We start from the raw sequence: 16,410 nt of genomic DNA, 5'->3' as shown, positions 1-16,410 counted from the left end.
TTTTACAGATGGGGAAACTGAGGCACAGTATGGCTAACCTTAAGTGGTAGATCCAGGGTTTGTGTCCAGGTCAACTGGCCCTGATTGTGCTGTGAGGTCCCATCAGAGCCCTGACTCCATGGTCCATGTATGCCCACAGTTGGCCAGCCTTCAGCTGCCTGGTGCTGTCACGGGGTGGGGTGCACGAGATGTTAGGATTTTGTCCCCTGAGTTCCAGGGACAGTGAGGGACACATCGTAAGGAAAGCCCCCGGTGCCTGGGGAACAAGACAAACTCGGCTCTGGGGGCAGAGATCCCCTCCTCAGACCTCTAGTCCTTTGGCCTCTATCAATGGTGCAGGGGGAGCTGGCAGCATGAAATGTGGCTGTCACTGTCCTCCCGGCCTGAGTTAGGGGAGTTCTGATTACTGATGCAGGAAACAGGCATGGCCAGGCTCCCTCCGGAAAGAGATCCTCTAAAATTCCCTATTCTCTTTTTGGAACAATAGCGGGGGAGTGAGGCAGACACAGATGCTTAGAGCAAGGTCAGAAGCACCAGGGCTCTGAGCGATTCTCCTTCCGCACCGCCAACCTCTGGGGCTTACTTCTCTCCTCCTGGATTCCATGCCTTCTCCTGCCCACCTTGAACACAGAAGGACAGACAGCCAAGTCCCAGGGGGGAAATGGGATGCTGAGGGGGAACCACAAGGACAAAGTTCTTGTGTCAAACCTCGGGGATAGGGGTCCTGATGGCCACAGGGGAACCCGGGGAGACACTGGAGATCCTGGACTGTTCCTAGCTCCAGTTTCCAGAGAGCTCTGGCCACTGTCAGACCCTTGGCTGCAGGTCTGAGCTCTAGAAAGGAGTGTGTGCTTTCTGCGTCTGTTCCTCCAGAAGCAAGAGGACGTTACACCTGCAAGAGCCGAGGGTCATCAAGCAAACCTGGTGGTTTTCCTCTTTTGGGACCTCAGAGAGCCCAAAACTCAAATCCTACCCGCAGAAGCTGGGGAGATGGCTCAGGCGTAACGCACTTCCAGTGTAAGCCCCATGACCTGAGTTTGATCCAGAGAATCCACATCAGAAAGAGAAAACCCATGCCTGGCAGCCCACGGGGGGGCTGTTGGGAGTGGGGGAGACAGGAGGGTTCTTGGTGCTTGCTGGCCAGGCAGCCTTTTCTACCTGTGAGCTGAGTCCCCAGTGAGAGTTATCATATATGTGCGTGCATGTGTATGTGTGCGCACGCGTGCACTCGCCTGTGTTTTGTTTTGTTTTGTTTTGTTTTCTAAAGGTAAGCCTGGGGAGATGAGGAAGGTGGGTAAAGGGCTCACCATACAGCCATTAGGAGCTGAGCTCGAGTCCCCAGGGCTGGCATAAAGCTGAGTGTGGCAGTGCTCATCTCTAACCCGGTGCTGAGATGGGAGGCAGAGACAGGAAAATCCCCGAAGCTCATGACCTTGTCTTGGCTTACACAGCACTGACCACAAAGATACCTATCTCAAACAAACAGTACACACACACACACACACACACACACACACACACACACACACACACCAGCAAAGGGCAGTGAGATAGATGGCTCAGTGGGTGAAAGAGCTTAAGGACAGCCTGAGTTTGATTCCTGGGACTCACATGGCCCTCCCTCATTGTCATTTGACCTCCCTACGTGAGCTGTGGCATCTCCTCTCCCTCATTTACACACAAGACCGAACAGAACCCAAGTGGACAGTGGCTTAAGAATGACACTTGAAGTTGACCTCTGGCTGCCACGTACATGTGCATCCATGAGAATGCACGCACGTAAACATGCACACGCACTTATATACACAGACAAATCCCACCCTAGGGCCCCTTGTAGCCTGCATCTCTGAGGACAGTCCTCAAGGAGAAACATGACCTCAGCCCCCAGCATGGCTCCCTGGCCACCTCCTTGTCTTCTGCCTGTGCCTCATGACTGGATCTTCCTGCCCTGACATGTTGGCCCTGGCCCTACGCCTTGGGGGCCAAGGCAGCGTGATGTGCTGACAAGAAATCAGGTTAGGGATGAGCAAGACTGTCTAATAAAACATGAAATATCTAGTGTGTCAGGAAGCTTCCTGCAGGCCCTGGTGACAGAGTAGTCCTCGTCAGTGTCACCCAGACAGGGTGTGACAAGCCCAGAGCCTGAGGCAGCAGCCAGATGCACCTCACAGGGACCGAATGAACACGGAGGCCCAGGCCCAAGGAGGCAGCACTGGTGCCATCCCTTGTCACTCAAAATGTGAAAGCTTCTTCCTGAGGTCACAGCCAGGCCTTGCTGGGCAGCCTGTACTGGCTAGTTTTGTGTCAACTTGACACAGCTGTAGTTATCACAGAGAAAGGAGCTTCAGTTGAGGAAATGCCTCCATGAGACCCAACTGTAAGACATTTTCTCAATTAGTGATCAAGGGGGAAAGGCCCCTTGTGGGTGGAACCATCTCTGGGCTGGTAGTCTTGGGTTCTATAAGAGAGCAGGCTGAGCAAGCCAGGTGAGGCAAGCCAGTACAGAACATCCCTCCATGGCCTCTGCATCAGCTCCTGCTTTCTGACCTGTTTGAGTTCCAGTCCTGACTTCCTTGGTGATGAACAGCAGTACGGAAGTGTAAGCCGAATGAACCCTTTCCTCCCCAACTTGCTTCTTGGTCATGATGTTTGTGCAGGAATAGAAACCCTGACTAAGACAAATTGGTACCAGCAGAGTGGGGTATTCCTGTGACAACCTGACCATGTTTTGGGGAGGACTGTGGAAGGACTTTGGAACTTTGGGCTTGAAGATCCATCTGTTGTTAAGAGCTCTGTCGGATGTTGTGTAGGAGCTTGGAAGATAATGTTGAGAACACTGTAGAAGATGGAGGTCTGGTTTGTGAAATTTCAGAGGGAAAATTAAAGACTCTTTTCAGGGCCATTGCTGTTTTGATTGTGAAGATTCTGTAGTTCTGGTTAGCTGGGGCTGAAGAATCAGCTGTGATTAACAAGATACCAGAACTACCAAAGCAAAAACTTTTCATTACTGGGACTATTGATGCTGGTTAGCTGGAGCTAAGAAATTAGCGGCGATTAAGAAGAGACCAGCGAGCCATTGCAGTACATTGAGCTCCATAGAGACAGCGCCGGGGCAAGCGCGAGCCAGACGGGCACTGGGCGACTCTGTGCCTCGCAGAGGAAAATCAACTAAACATGGGCAAAGGAGATCCTAAGAAGCCGAGAGGCAAAATGTCCTCATATGCATTCTTTGTGCAAACTTGCCGGGAGGAGCACAAGAAGAAGCACCCGGATGCTTCTGTCAACTTCTCAGATTCTCCAAGAAGTGCTCAGAGAGGTGGAAGACCATGTCTGCTAAAGAAAAGGGGAAATTTGAAGATATGGCAAAGGCTGACAAGGCTCGTTATGAAAGAGAAATGAAAACCTACATCCCCCCCAAAGGGGAGACCAAAAAGAAGTTCAAGGACCCCAATGCACCCAAGAGGCCTCCTTCGGCCTTCTTCTTGTTCTGTTCTGAGTAGCGCCCCAAAATCAAAGGCGAGCATCCTGGCTTATCCATTGGTGATGTTGCAAAGAAACTAGGAGAGATGTGGAACAACACTGCATCAGATGACAAGCAGCCCTATGAGAAGAAAGCTGCCAAGCTGAAGGAGAAGTATGAGAAGGATATTGCTGCCTACAGAGCTAAAGGAAAACTTGATGCAGCGAAAAAGGGTGTGGTCAAGGCTGAAAAGAGCAAGAAAAAGAAGGAAGAGGAAGATGATGAGGAGGATGAAGAGGATGAGGAAGAGGAGGACGAAGATGAAGAAGAAGGTGATGATGATGAATAAGTTGGTTCTTGTGCAGTTTTTTTTTTCTTGTCTATAAAGCATTTAACCCCCCTGTACACAACTCACTCCTTTTAAAGAAACAAATTGAAATGTAAGGCTGTGTAAGATTTGTTTTTAAACTGTACAGTGTCTTTTTTTGTATAGTTAACACACTACCGAATGTGTCTTTAGATAGCCCTGTCCTGGTGGTATTTTCAATAGCCACTAACCTTGCCTGGTACAGTCTGGGGGTTGTAAATTGGCATGGAAATTTAAAGCAGGTTCTTGTTGGTGCACAGCACAAATTAGTTATATATGGGGACAGTAGTTTGGTTTTTTGTTTTTTTTTTTTTTCTTTTGGTTTTCTTTTTGGGTTTTATTTTTTTCATCTTCAGTTGTCTCTGATGCAGTTTATACGAAGATAATTGTTGTTCTGTTAACTGAATACCACTCTGTAATTGCAAAAAAAAAAAAAATTGCGGCTGTTTTGTTGACATTCTGAATGCTTCTAAGTAAATACAATTAAAAAAAAAGAAGAAGAAAAAAAGAAGAGACCAGCATCATTGAGGTGACATCTTCTGGGAAGTGTTTTCTGAAAGCACAAACAGGCTGTGTTCCAGAGATGGCCAAGGTTGTACTCCTGCTGCAGCGGGACTTGGTAATATGTAAGGGTCACCCAGGTGGTACTGGTTTTGAAGGCATGAAGGGGTCACGCAAAGCAGCCGAGGCTCGGCACTGTGAGAGGCCATGGAAGGTCATTGGTGAAGGTGCAGCCTCAGTTGCAATTGAAGGCCCAGGACTGAAGGGGTCATGCAGTGTTTTGGAGATGCCAGTACCATGAGATGACCACCAAGAGCAGCAGCAGCAGTGGAGTACAGGCATCTGGAGCCTAGAGGATGATGTGTGTGCTACAAAGGGCATGGCTGGAGAAGTGACCCAAGCCCTTGGAGGAGCCTAGAAGATCGTGAGTTGGATCCCAGACATTGGACGGTTAGAGATTGACTTTTGCTTTTGATTGTGACTGTGCCCTGATATTTTCCCTCTTGAAGGAAGAAACTGTTTTAGTGGAGCCCACAGTTAAGAGACTTTTAATTGTAAAAAGACTTTGGATTTTAAAAGAGATGGATATTTTAAAGAGATTGAAATTTTAAGAATATGTAAAGACTGTGGGACTTTTAAAGTTGTTTAGATCTTGGGGATGAATAAGATTGTAAGGACTGAGGCTTACTAGTGATGTGTTTGTGTGTCAAGTTGACAAGAGGTCAATTGTACTGGCTAGTTTTGTGTCAACTTGACACAGCTGTAGTTATCACAGAGAAAGGATCTTCAGTTGAGGAAATGCCTCCATGAGACCCAACTGTAAGGCATTTTCTCAATTAGTGATCAAGGGGGAAAGGCCCCTTGTGGGTGGAACCATCTCTGGGCTGGTAGTCTTGGGTTCTATAAGAGAGCAGGCTGAGCAAGCCAGGTGAGGCAAGCCAGTACAGAACATCCCTCCATGGCCTCTGCATCAGCTCCTGCTTCCTGACCTGCTTGAGTTCCAGTCCTGACTTCCTTGGTGATGAACAGCAGCATGGAAGTGTAAGCCAAATAAACCCTTTCCTCCCCAACTTGCTTCTTGGTCATGATGTTTGTGCAGGAATAGAAACCCTGACTAAGACAGCAGCCCCTTGTCTTCAGGTTCATTGACCCCAGAGGAGGGTTCCCACTGACTCCTGACCTGCCATTCACTGCTGTCTTCCTAGAGTCAGCCAGCGTTTCTACAGCGTGGTCCATTGTATTTCTTATGCTTTGCGAATGCCCTTTCTGTTTTAAGCAAATATAGTGGTTGGTGGTCGTCCTGCATCAATCCAGTCTGTGGGCACTATCATTTCCCCAACAACTCAAATGGGCATTTGTAATTTTTAGCCATAAATTATTTTTAATCAAGTTATGTATGGTCTTATTTGAGATAGGGTCTTGTATAGACGATGCTGGCCTCAAACTCGCTATGTAGCTGAGGATAAGCGTGAAGAAAGCTCGAGAGAGAGCAGGTAGACTGGCCACACTCGCTTTGCCCTGCTCTTGCCCCTGGATGTGATGTGAGCAGTTACCCAATCTCCTGCCTTACCGTCTCCACAACAACGGAGTGTGAGGTGGACTTATGAGCAAAATAAACCTTCCTTCTCTACGTTGTTGCTTCTTGTCAGTATATTCATCACAGGGAAAGAAAAGAAACAGGGACAGAGGCTAGCTTGGCTGTATAAGACCCTGTCTCAATACATGCATGCATGCATACAAACATACATACATGCCTACATTCACATACACACATTTTACAATGCATACATACATGCATGCAAACATTCACATACACATATTCACAATGCACACATTCATACATGCACACACTCGTAAGTGCACATGCTCGTACATAGTGTGCTCTATCCCCAGGCGCTGTGCCACTCCTTGCCGTACTGCCTGACTACTCAGGGAATATCATGGATTTGGCTGCAGACCATGTAACTTCTGACACAATGTCCTCTCCTTCCAGCTGGGGAGGCAGCTCAGTGCATAATCGGGCTCAGGTGGACAGAGGTTGGGAGATTTTTTCCTGCCCCTAGAAGGTTATTGTTTTGTTTTTCTTCAGAGCTGGGAATCAAAGCAAAACTTGAGGCCTGGGGCGCTCAGGAGGCCTTTGAGAATAGGCAGAGGTGAGGGGCAGCTGTGACTCTGCAGAATGTTCTAGGCCAGTGCTTCTCACAATTCACTAGGCACAGAGAATCCTCAGGGTCTTGGTAAGGGCAGATGCTACCCAGGCAGGGCTGGGTGGGGCCCGAGGCTCTGCCTTTCCCCAGGTAATAGGACCTGGATTTTCCTGGACCAAGACTTAGAGGGGACCCAGAAGAGTCCATAGCAGCACCACTGTCCTGGAAGATCTGACAGCGACCTTGTCTAGACTAGCTTGCAGGTGTCACCAAGACCAAGGCTAAAGGCCCACTCAGGGAAAAGGTCTGGAGTGGCTCTGCCTGCTCAGGACACCACTCAACAGCATGTGACTTGGACAGGAAGAGAACTCTCTAGAATTTCAGTCTGGCTCTGAAATGGCTTCCTGGATTGAATGAGGTCCTCGAATGATGGTCCTGATGTGATGTACCCATGTACCCCTCCGATTTTTTCATTTTTCTTTTTATCCCACATCACCCCTGTGTGCATGTGCATGTACACACAATATGGTGTGGTGTGTGTGCACCTGGTGATTGTGCATGTAGAGACCAGAGGTGGGTAGATGCTCAGTGTGTTTCTCCATTGCCCCTCACCTTATTTTTGAGGCAGGGCCTCTCATAGAACTGTGTTTTGCCCTTTCAGTTAGATGCACTTGAGCATCAAACCCCCGGAATCATCTGTCTGGGCTTCGGCACTTGGGTCACAGAGGTCCACGGCCTTGCCCAGCTTTACTGTGTGTTGACCCAGACGCAGGTGCCCATGCCTGAACAGCGAGCACTTCCCACAGAGCCGCCTCACCAGTACATCCCTCAGATTTTGGAGTATGTGCTAGATTCCTCATAAGCCCCAAGTGAGACTGTCACTGTCACATGCAGTGCAGGTCCGCGGCCAGTGGCAGGGACTCTTAGCTGTCTCTGGGGACTTATGAGTGAGCAGGGTTCATGCTGCATGACTACTCCCTCAAGGTCATTCTGGGTCAAAGCAGAAACTCCTAAGATGCTAGGGTCACATTCTACTGCCCGGTCTCACTTGGCTGCCTGTGATGCTGGTAAGGGGCCAAGGCCGATGTGGGTACCCACCAAGCTGTGATACCATAACCTGCAAGTTGCTCTGAGGGTCCCGTTGCGAGTCAGGAGGTGCTGACTCTAGGTCAGTGCCCTTACTAGTTAATCCAACTTGTGGCTAGCACATACTTGCTCTACCTTGCTGGAAGCCAAGCTTGTTCTAGCTGGACATTATGAAACCTATTTTGAAGTCATTCTTTGATGAGGTCACATGTCACTCTGCTGATGTTCCTGTCCCCTCATCTCATTAATATATATCAGCTTTGCACTATCACCCAATCTTCATGTCTGTGCTCAGTTCCAGCCCAGCACTGGTCTCCACTGTGAGTTTGAAGCCAGTCTGGTCTCCACTGTGAGTTCCAGGCCAGGCAGGGCTACATAGTGAAATTCTGTCTCACAAAAAAGAAAAAGGGAAAAAAAGCTAAAGGGAGAATAAATTCATGTGTCGAAATCCAGAAAATGTAAGATACAATGAGAAGGCCCTCTCTTGCCCCACCCTCTTCCTCCCACAGCCTACAGGCAACTGTTTCTGCCTCTTATATCTCTCCAGATTTCTTTTGAAAATGCAAGCAAGGCTAAACATACAGCCTTGTTTTACTCTTTTTGGCCTTGCCATTCATCACCCACATACCTCTGATGCCTTTCCCTGTTGACCGGAGACTACCCCATTCATGCCTTGCAGATGCACAGTATTCTATTGAACAGATCGAGCCAACGGGTCTCCACTTCCCGACTCCTGAATTGTGTTAGATGTTGATGTTGCAGAAGCCTGAGACGAACAGCTTTGCATACATCCTTTGGAGTGAGTGCTGCCACCTGTGTCAGGTGAAGTCCCAGGAGGGAGCTCTCTCCAAAGGTTGTCTCACACATGGGCCTCCCCCTCCCTTGTCATGTGAACGCATGCCTTGTGCTTAGCTCTTGCATTTCTTTGGAGGGAGATTTAAGATGAGCTCATGGTCTTTCCTGTGCCTTGCTTGTTCCTGTTTTCACCTTGATCAGCTCCTGCTTCCCCTACAAGCTCTTCATAGACCAGGAAAGTGGCCTCTGCTTATGAAATGAGTTGCAAAAATAGTCTTTTGATTGTTATACCAGGCTCCTATTGATTTTTATTTTTGGCACGTAGAATTATTTCATAATTTGAATTTCTCAGTTGTATTCTTTGTTGGTTTGGGATTTTTTTTGGAATTATAATTTAAAAAAAGAGAAAGGAATTCTCATGGCTTTTCTCAAGCCAAAGGCTGTTTGTTGGATGTAGCTCATGCCTCCACAGCGCTGCAAAGAGGCAGGGTGGCTTTTCCTCTGTTGTATGACACTATTTTGAGGCACACCTGAAAAAAACATCTACTCACTCCAGACAGGACACCGATAGGACACCAAAGCATAGATACTGCCAAATTCCAGTTGGTGATCCAATGGGTTTTATTTGGGGTCACTTGCAGGAATGTGGGTGAGGGGTTACTTACAGGAGCAAAACTGACTCAAAGACAGACGCACCAAAGCCCACCCCAGCATGGGTGACAGCTCATGAAAGCTGAGAGCCCGCAGTTCACTGCACAATTCACAGAAGCACCAGAGCTTGGAGAGAGTCTCATTGGGACAGCTCAGCTTGCCTGAGACTCTTCTAGGTAATTTGTCTGGTTTCCATCTCTTCCAGATAGCTTGGCTATTCTTAGTGTCTCTCAGCAGTCCTTACTGTTTCTATAGTATTGGGAAGGAAGTTAATCTTGTCAGTTTCAGGGACTTCCTGAAGCCTTTGAGTTGCTTACTTCTGAACTTAATGCATTTCTCTCCAAGATGGAAATTGCTACACAGCTACCAGTGAAGATGCTGAGCTGTGCTAGTGGTTTGGGTTTTGTTGTTATTTTTTGTTGTTTTGGTTTCACTGTTAGGAGTACCACAAGAAGATAAAGGTATACAACCATAGCATATATGCAAAGGGCCTAGGTCAGATCCAGGCAGATGCCCTGATTGTCAGCTCAGTCTTTGAGAGCCCCAATGAACCTAGGCTCCTTGGTTCTCTAGGGGGTTTGTTTTGTTGTTTGGTTTTTGTTGTTGATGTTTTGGTGTCCTTGACCCCTCTGACTCCTGTAATCCTTCCACATGATTCCCAAAGCTCCATCTAATGTTTGGCTGTGGGTCTCTGCATCTGTTTTCATCCGTTGCTGGATGAAGCCTCTCTGATGATGATTACGCTAAGCTCCTGAAGTGGAAACTTCTGGTTTCTTTGAGATGATGTTTTGCTGGGGCACACAAGTAAAAGGATGTTTTGCTATAGCAAACATGTGAAAGAACACATGATTTTTGAAAGGAATATATATATAATCACACAGACAGTAGGAGCTTGAGCATTGGTTTGCTTTGCCCCAGCTCCCTATTCTTCACTAACGACAGGCATGTATTGGTTCACCTTACATTGCTGAGCTCTGCTTGTGGCCATAGAAAGAAACTTGACAAAGAACTTCTGTGAGGTTCCTGTGGCTTCTGACCACTTCCAAGGCCTTGGGCTGGTTGGCAAGCCTTGTGGACTGAACTGCCGTTGCTCGTTCATGTGTGGTGACTGCCAAGAGGACTGGGCTGCAGCTGCTGATTCGTACGTGGTGTTTGCTACTGAACTGCTGATCTCCTGACAACAAAGAAGGGATTGGAGTCACCCCTAAATAACTATTTCTAAACAGGTCTACTTCCTCGTGTCCTAATAACTGTTCTTTTCCACTGCCTCTAGTGGTGGGCTAGAAGAGAGGTTGATGATTATTAAAGTAAGTTGAGAAAAATGTATGCCTACAGCTCCTGTCCACGGAACAGCACAATATCATTAGGAATAATTTTTTTCATTGCCAGTCCTGTTTGATTCTATCCTGAGTCTCTGGGCTTTCCAGACACTGGTTCCTGGCCCTCGAGGTGGTGTCAGGAGTGGACTCCCCCTTGTGGTATGGGTCTCAAGCTGGACCAGTCATTGGTTGGCCATTCCCATAATTTCTGTGTCACCTTTACCCCAGCATTGATATACAAATTGTATATCAAAGGTTTTGTGGCTGGGTTGGTATCCCAATCCCTCCACTGGAAGTCTTGCCTGGCTATAGGAGATGGTTGGTTCAGGTTCCACATACACTAGGAGTCTTAGGATCACCAGTAACTTTAATTTTTTTAAATGACTATATTTAATGATGGCTCTTAAATGCTTTAACCTCCCTTGTAGCCCATCACCCACCAGAGGTAAAAGGAAAGAAAGGATACAGGGCTGGGGGGGGGGAGTGTTGGGGGGGGAGTGGACCTGTTTAGAAAGGTTCTTTGGAGCAACTCCTGTCTGTGTTGTCTGGAAATCTGCAGTTCAGTTCACAGGTCAGCAATGGCAGCTCGATTCACTTGCGAACACTTCACAGACACACCAGCAGTCCAGTTTGGTAGAGTCAGGATAGCAAACAGGAATCAACAGCAGTAGCACTACCTAGCAGAGACAACCCAGACCTCAGCCTCGGCTCAAGTCAGCAAAGCAAATATCAGTAAAGACATGAGATGCACAGCATCACACAGCTAGCTCTGTAAGCAAGCCTAGCTCAGCCCCTATCCCCCATCACTGTCCACCAAGTTCCACCAACACTCCTTTCAAACATCATGTGCCCTCTACAAGTCTTGCCTCAGCATGTGTGTCCGTCTCAGCTGACATTACTCTGCCAATCAGCCCGAGTCTGCTGAAGCTGCGAGAAACTGCAGCACACCACCGGAAGTTTTTCTGGTGTGGTTTCTCTCTTTGGAGGCCCAACAAATGCAGCTCAACTACGCAATGTAAGGTGGACCAATGCATGCATGTTGTTGGCAAAGAACCCTTCAACATGCGCTTGCTTTAGCAGACTATCCTTTCACCTGTGTCTGCTTCAGCTAAACATTCCTTCACATGTTTGCCCAGCAAAACACATTCCAACCGACTTTCCAAAGAAGCCTTAAGTTTTTACGTCAGTTACCCTTGTCAATTCTTAGGAGTTCCCATTGCTCTAGGTTTCTAGCTCAACTCCAAGATGCCCCTGATTCCAGCTGTCTGTTCCAGGTCTCTAGTGCTGGACTTTCTTGGACCCGCCAGGGGCTGAATAATGACACAGAGACATACTAGTTTTTTTTATAAAGGCTTAGGCATTAGCAAGGCTATCTTCCAGCCAGCTAACCTACTTAATTAACCCATCTACTCTAGTCCAGATCTGCCATTGGCCTGTTACCACTCACCCTGCACACATCTGCCCTCCTCCATGTCAGGCTGGCAAATCCTTTTGCTCCCAATTCTTCTCCCAGAGTCCCTATCTCAGCAGGAAGTTCAGCTTACCTTTCCTGCTTCAGCTAGTGGCTGTCAGATCTTTATTAGGACAATCAAAAGGTAGGGGATTAGAGTGTCCACAATCCCAGCACTCGGGAGGCAGAGAGAGGTCGATTTCTGAGTTCGAGGCCAGCCTGGTCTACAAAGTGAGTTCCAGGACAGCAAGGGCTATTCAGAGAAACCCTGTCTTGAAAAACCAAAAAAAAAAAAAAAAAAAAAAAAAAAGAGTGTTCACAAAATATAATACCAGCAATGAGCCACAAAAATGACAGTATCAAAGTCCAGACGGTCCTCAGCTATCTTCCAGTTCAGAGTTAACAATTGAATAATACAAAGACAGACTTCACATCATGCACAGAAATGTCACCCCAACAACTAAATCTCTCTCTTCCCTCCCTCTCTCCCTCCTTCCCTCCCTCCTCCCCTCACCTGATCTCTTCTGTTCCTGTTCCCACCTGCCCCCCAGTCCCTTGAGATATCTATTCTACTGCCCCTTCCCAGAGAGATTCACACATCATCCCCACCGCCCCCGCCCCCCCCCCCCAGCCCGTCTTGTTAACTTAGGTTCTCTGGGTCTGTGGATTGTAGCATGGCTTTCATTTACTTTACAGCTAATACTCACTTAAAATGGATACATACTGGATTTGTCTTTCTGGGTCTGGCTTACCTGACTCGGGATAATTTTTTCTAGTTTGATCCACTTGTCTACAGATGTCATGTGTTATTTTTGTAACAGCTGAGTAACACTCCACTGTGTAAATGTACCACATTTTTCTTGTCCATTCTTTGGTTGAGGAACATCTAGCTTATGTTCAGTTTCTGGTTACTAGAATAAAGCTGCCATGAGCATGGCTGTGAATGAACAAGTGTCTTTCTTTGGGTGTACGCCTAGGAGTGGTATAGCTGGGTCTTGAGGCAGATCAGTTCTCAGTTTTTCTGAGAAACTGTCATATTGATTTCCAAAATTAATGTACAAGTTTGCACTCCCACCATGGAGGGAGTGTTCACCATGTTCCACATCCTCGCCAGCACCATCTTAGTTATTCTGAGAGGTGTAAGATGGAATCTCAGAGTCGTCTTGATTTATACTTATCTTATGGCTAAGGATGTTGAATATTTCTTTAAGTGCTTCTCAACCATTTGATTTATTTATTGTATATGAGTACAGTGATGGTTGTGATCCTTCATGTGGTTGTTGGGAATTTTATTTTAGGACCTCTGCCCTACTCTCTCCAGCCCAAAGATTTATTATTATACATAAGTGCCAGAAGAGGGTGTCAGATCTCATTATGGGTAGTTGTGAGCCACCATGTGGTTGCAGAGATTTGAACTCAGGACCTTCAGAAGAGCAGTCAGTGCTCTTACCTGCTGGGCCATCTCCCCAGCCCCTTCTCAGCCATTTGAGATTCCTCTGTTGAGACTCAGTTTGTATCTCCTTGATCTCCTTGAGTTGTCTTATTGCTCTGGGTAGAACTTAAAGTACTGTATTGAATAGATAAGGAGAGAGTGGACAACCTTGTCTTGTCCCTAATTTTAGTGAAATTGCTTTGAGTTTCCATCCACTTAATTTGATGTTGGCTATCTGATTGCAATAAATTGCCTTTGCTCTGCTGAGGTATGTTCTTTGTATCGCTGGTCTCGCCAAGACTTTTATCATAAAAGGTGTTGGCTTTTCTCAAAGCCTTTTCAGCATCTAATGAGATGATCATGTGGCTTTCTCTTCCTTTCCATTTGTTTATATGGTGGATTACATCGACAGATTTTCATGTTGGAACATCCTTGCATCTCTGGAATGAAGCCCACTTGATCCTGGTGCATGGCCTTTTTGATGTGTCTGTGGGTTTGGTTTGTGAGTCTATTATTGAGTGTTTTTGCATCAATGTTTATAAAGGAAATTAGTCTGTAATTCTCTCTCTCTCTCTCTCTTTTTTTTTGTCTTTATGTGGTTTAGGTAGCAGGGTGACTGTAGCCTCATAAAGTGAATTTGGCAATGTTCCTTCTGTTCTATTTTGTGGAATAATCTCAGGAGTATTGGTATTTGAAAGTATGGTAGAATTCTGCACTAAAACCATCTGGCCCTGGGCTTTTTTTGGTTGGGAGACTTTTGATGACTGCTTCTATTTTCTTAGGGGGTATAGGTTTGATCTTGATTTAACTTCAGTAAGTGGTATCTATCAAGAAAATTTCCCACTTCCTTTAGATTTTCCAATTCTGTGGAACACAAGTTTTTCTGGAAGACATCTATCTGACTGTGCCCCTCTGGCTTTAGAGTCTCCGCTGAGAAGTCAAGCGCAGTGCTAGCCCGTTTGCTTTTGTATGTTACTTGGCCTTTTTTCCCTTGCAGCTCTTCTGTCTCTTTCTTTGTTCTGTGTATTTAGTGTTTTGTGGGGAATTTCTTTTCTGATTCAATCTTTGTTCTTCTGTTTGCTTCATGTACCTTTAAAGGCATGTCCTCCTTAAGGTTAGGATATTTTTTCTTCTATGATTTTGTTAAAAATATTTTCTAGCCGGGCGTGGTGGCACACGCCTTTAATCCCAGCACTCGGGAGGCAGAGGCAGGCGGATTTCTGAGTTCAAGGCCAGCCTGGTCTATGAAGTGAGTGCCAGGACAGCCAGGGCTACACAGAGAAACCTGGTCTCGAAAAAAAACTTTTTTTTCTGGGTTTTTGAGCTGGAAATCTTTTCCCTCGTCTACTCCTATTCTTCTTCCGTTCAATCTTTTCACAGTGTCCCGGATTTCCTGATGTTTTGCACCTGAATTTTTTATTTTCATTTTATTTTTTTAGATCTAACATTTTCTTTGACCACTGTATCAATTTCTTCCATTGTTTCTTCTTTGTCTGAGACTCTGTCTTCCATCTCTTGTTCTCTGTTGGTGATGCTGCATCCGTGTTTCCTGTTTGCTTACCTACGTTTTCCATCTCCAGAACTCTCAGTTTGTGTTTTCTTTATTGTTTCTATTTCCACTTTCAGGTCTTACACAGTTTTATTCATTTCCTTCACCTGTTTGTTTTTCTTGGCTTTCTAAAGAGACTCACTCGTTTCCTCCTTAATGACCTCTCGTCGTTATGAAGTTGGTTTTAAGGTCCTTTTCTTGTGTTTTAGCTGTGTTGGAATATTCAGGGCTTGCTGTAGTAGGAAAGCTGACCAAGACAGCTATACAGATGTCTTGCAGACGCCAAGAGACCACAGATGCCAGCCTAGATTATTATAACCAGCACACGTTTCAATCACCACAGATGGAGAAAACAAGATATTCCATGACAAAGTCAAATTTAAGCACCATCCACAAATCCAGCCCAACGTAAAGAAATCTGGAGGCGCCATATTGCCCTGGCCACTGTTGATTCTGTTCTTACAATGCTGCCGTCTGGGCATCTAGCTTTGGGGTGTTTATCATTTAGGTGCCAAATTATAAATTATCTTTGTTGGATAGATTTTTCTTTCCCCCTTGGTTCGTTTCCTTTTTGGTCTTCTGAACCGAGTGGCCGTGTTTCTAGTGACCTGTGAGTCCTCAGGTCCAGTATGCTGTCTCTGTTGGGGCTTTGTGTGTTGGCGCTGCCTCTGGGATTCTGGGGTTCTGGGAGCTGGGATGGCCTCTGGAGTCCTGGACAGTAGTATGCCTTCCAGTAGAGCAGGGGACTTCTGCTAGAGTGGGGGCTGGGATATGGAGATGCTGGGGTGATGTTGGGGAGCTAGGCAGGCTCTGAGGAGGCTTTGGATTCCTGCAGGGGTGCGTCTTACCTGGAGCTTTGGTACCGGTGTGGCCTCCTCTGTGGAGTAGCAGAGCCTCTGCTGGAGTTGTGAGTGGAGATATAGAGCCAGACTAGTGGTAGCTATGCTCATGCTCCACCTGACTTTCATCTCCCAGTGGATTGTTCGCTCCTGCACGCCTGGTTTATGTGGAAGGTTCCTGCTATCTAAGCTAGGTTTTGGAACCAAGGAGAGGATAGCTGAGCTGAGTCCTCAGGTCTAGTGGTTCCATTCCAGCCAGAGCCCCTCCACACACACACACACCTGAGCTTTATCTCTCTCTCTCTCTCTCTCTCTCTCTCTCTCTCTCTCTCTCTCTCTCTCTCTCACATACACACACAGACACACACACACCTAAGCTTCATCCATTCTAATAGACACAGATGTCCAAGGGCTCCTGTGATGAATGGTCCCAGGTACCCTTTGTCCTGCATGCCCCTTTGAGCCCTGGCAGGTGGATGGATCATAGCGTCTGAACATAATCAGTTGGACAATAGCTCTCCCACTGCCCCTGCTGCAGGGTCAGCTGCCTTTCTCCCGGCAACAGTCAAGGCTGGAGTCTCAGTTCCTAGGGCTGCTATAAAACTCTGTGGCCAGAATGCAAGATCGGGAGGGAAGGGTTGATTCAGCTTGCTTGTCCACATCACTGTCTGTCATTAAAGGAAGTCAAGACAGGGACTCAAACAGAGCAGGATTCTGGAGGCGGGAGCAGATGCTAGGTCATGAAAGGGTGCTGCTTACCGGCTGCTCCCCACGGCTTGCTCAGCCTGCTTTCTTATAGAACCCAGGATCACCA

At 46.8% G+C, this 16,410-nt stretch overlaps 1 pseudogene; it reads left to right on the top strand.

Annotated features, from left to right (window-relative positions):
- Window positions 3,072-4,312, top strand: Hmgb1-ps4 (high mobility group box 1, pseudogene 4; annotated as a pseudogene).

This window comes from Mus musculus, chromosome 19 (genome assembly GCF_000001635.26).
Source record: "Mus musculus strain C57BL/6J chromosome 19, GRCm38.p6 C57BL/6J".
Classification (NCBI taxonomy): Eukaryota; Metazoa; Chordata; class Mammalia; order Rodentia; family Muridae; genus Mus; species Mus musculus.
Note: the sequence above shows the minus strand (reverse complement) of the source record. Positions and strands in the feature narration are given on the sequence as shown.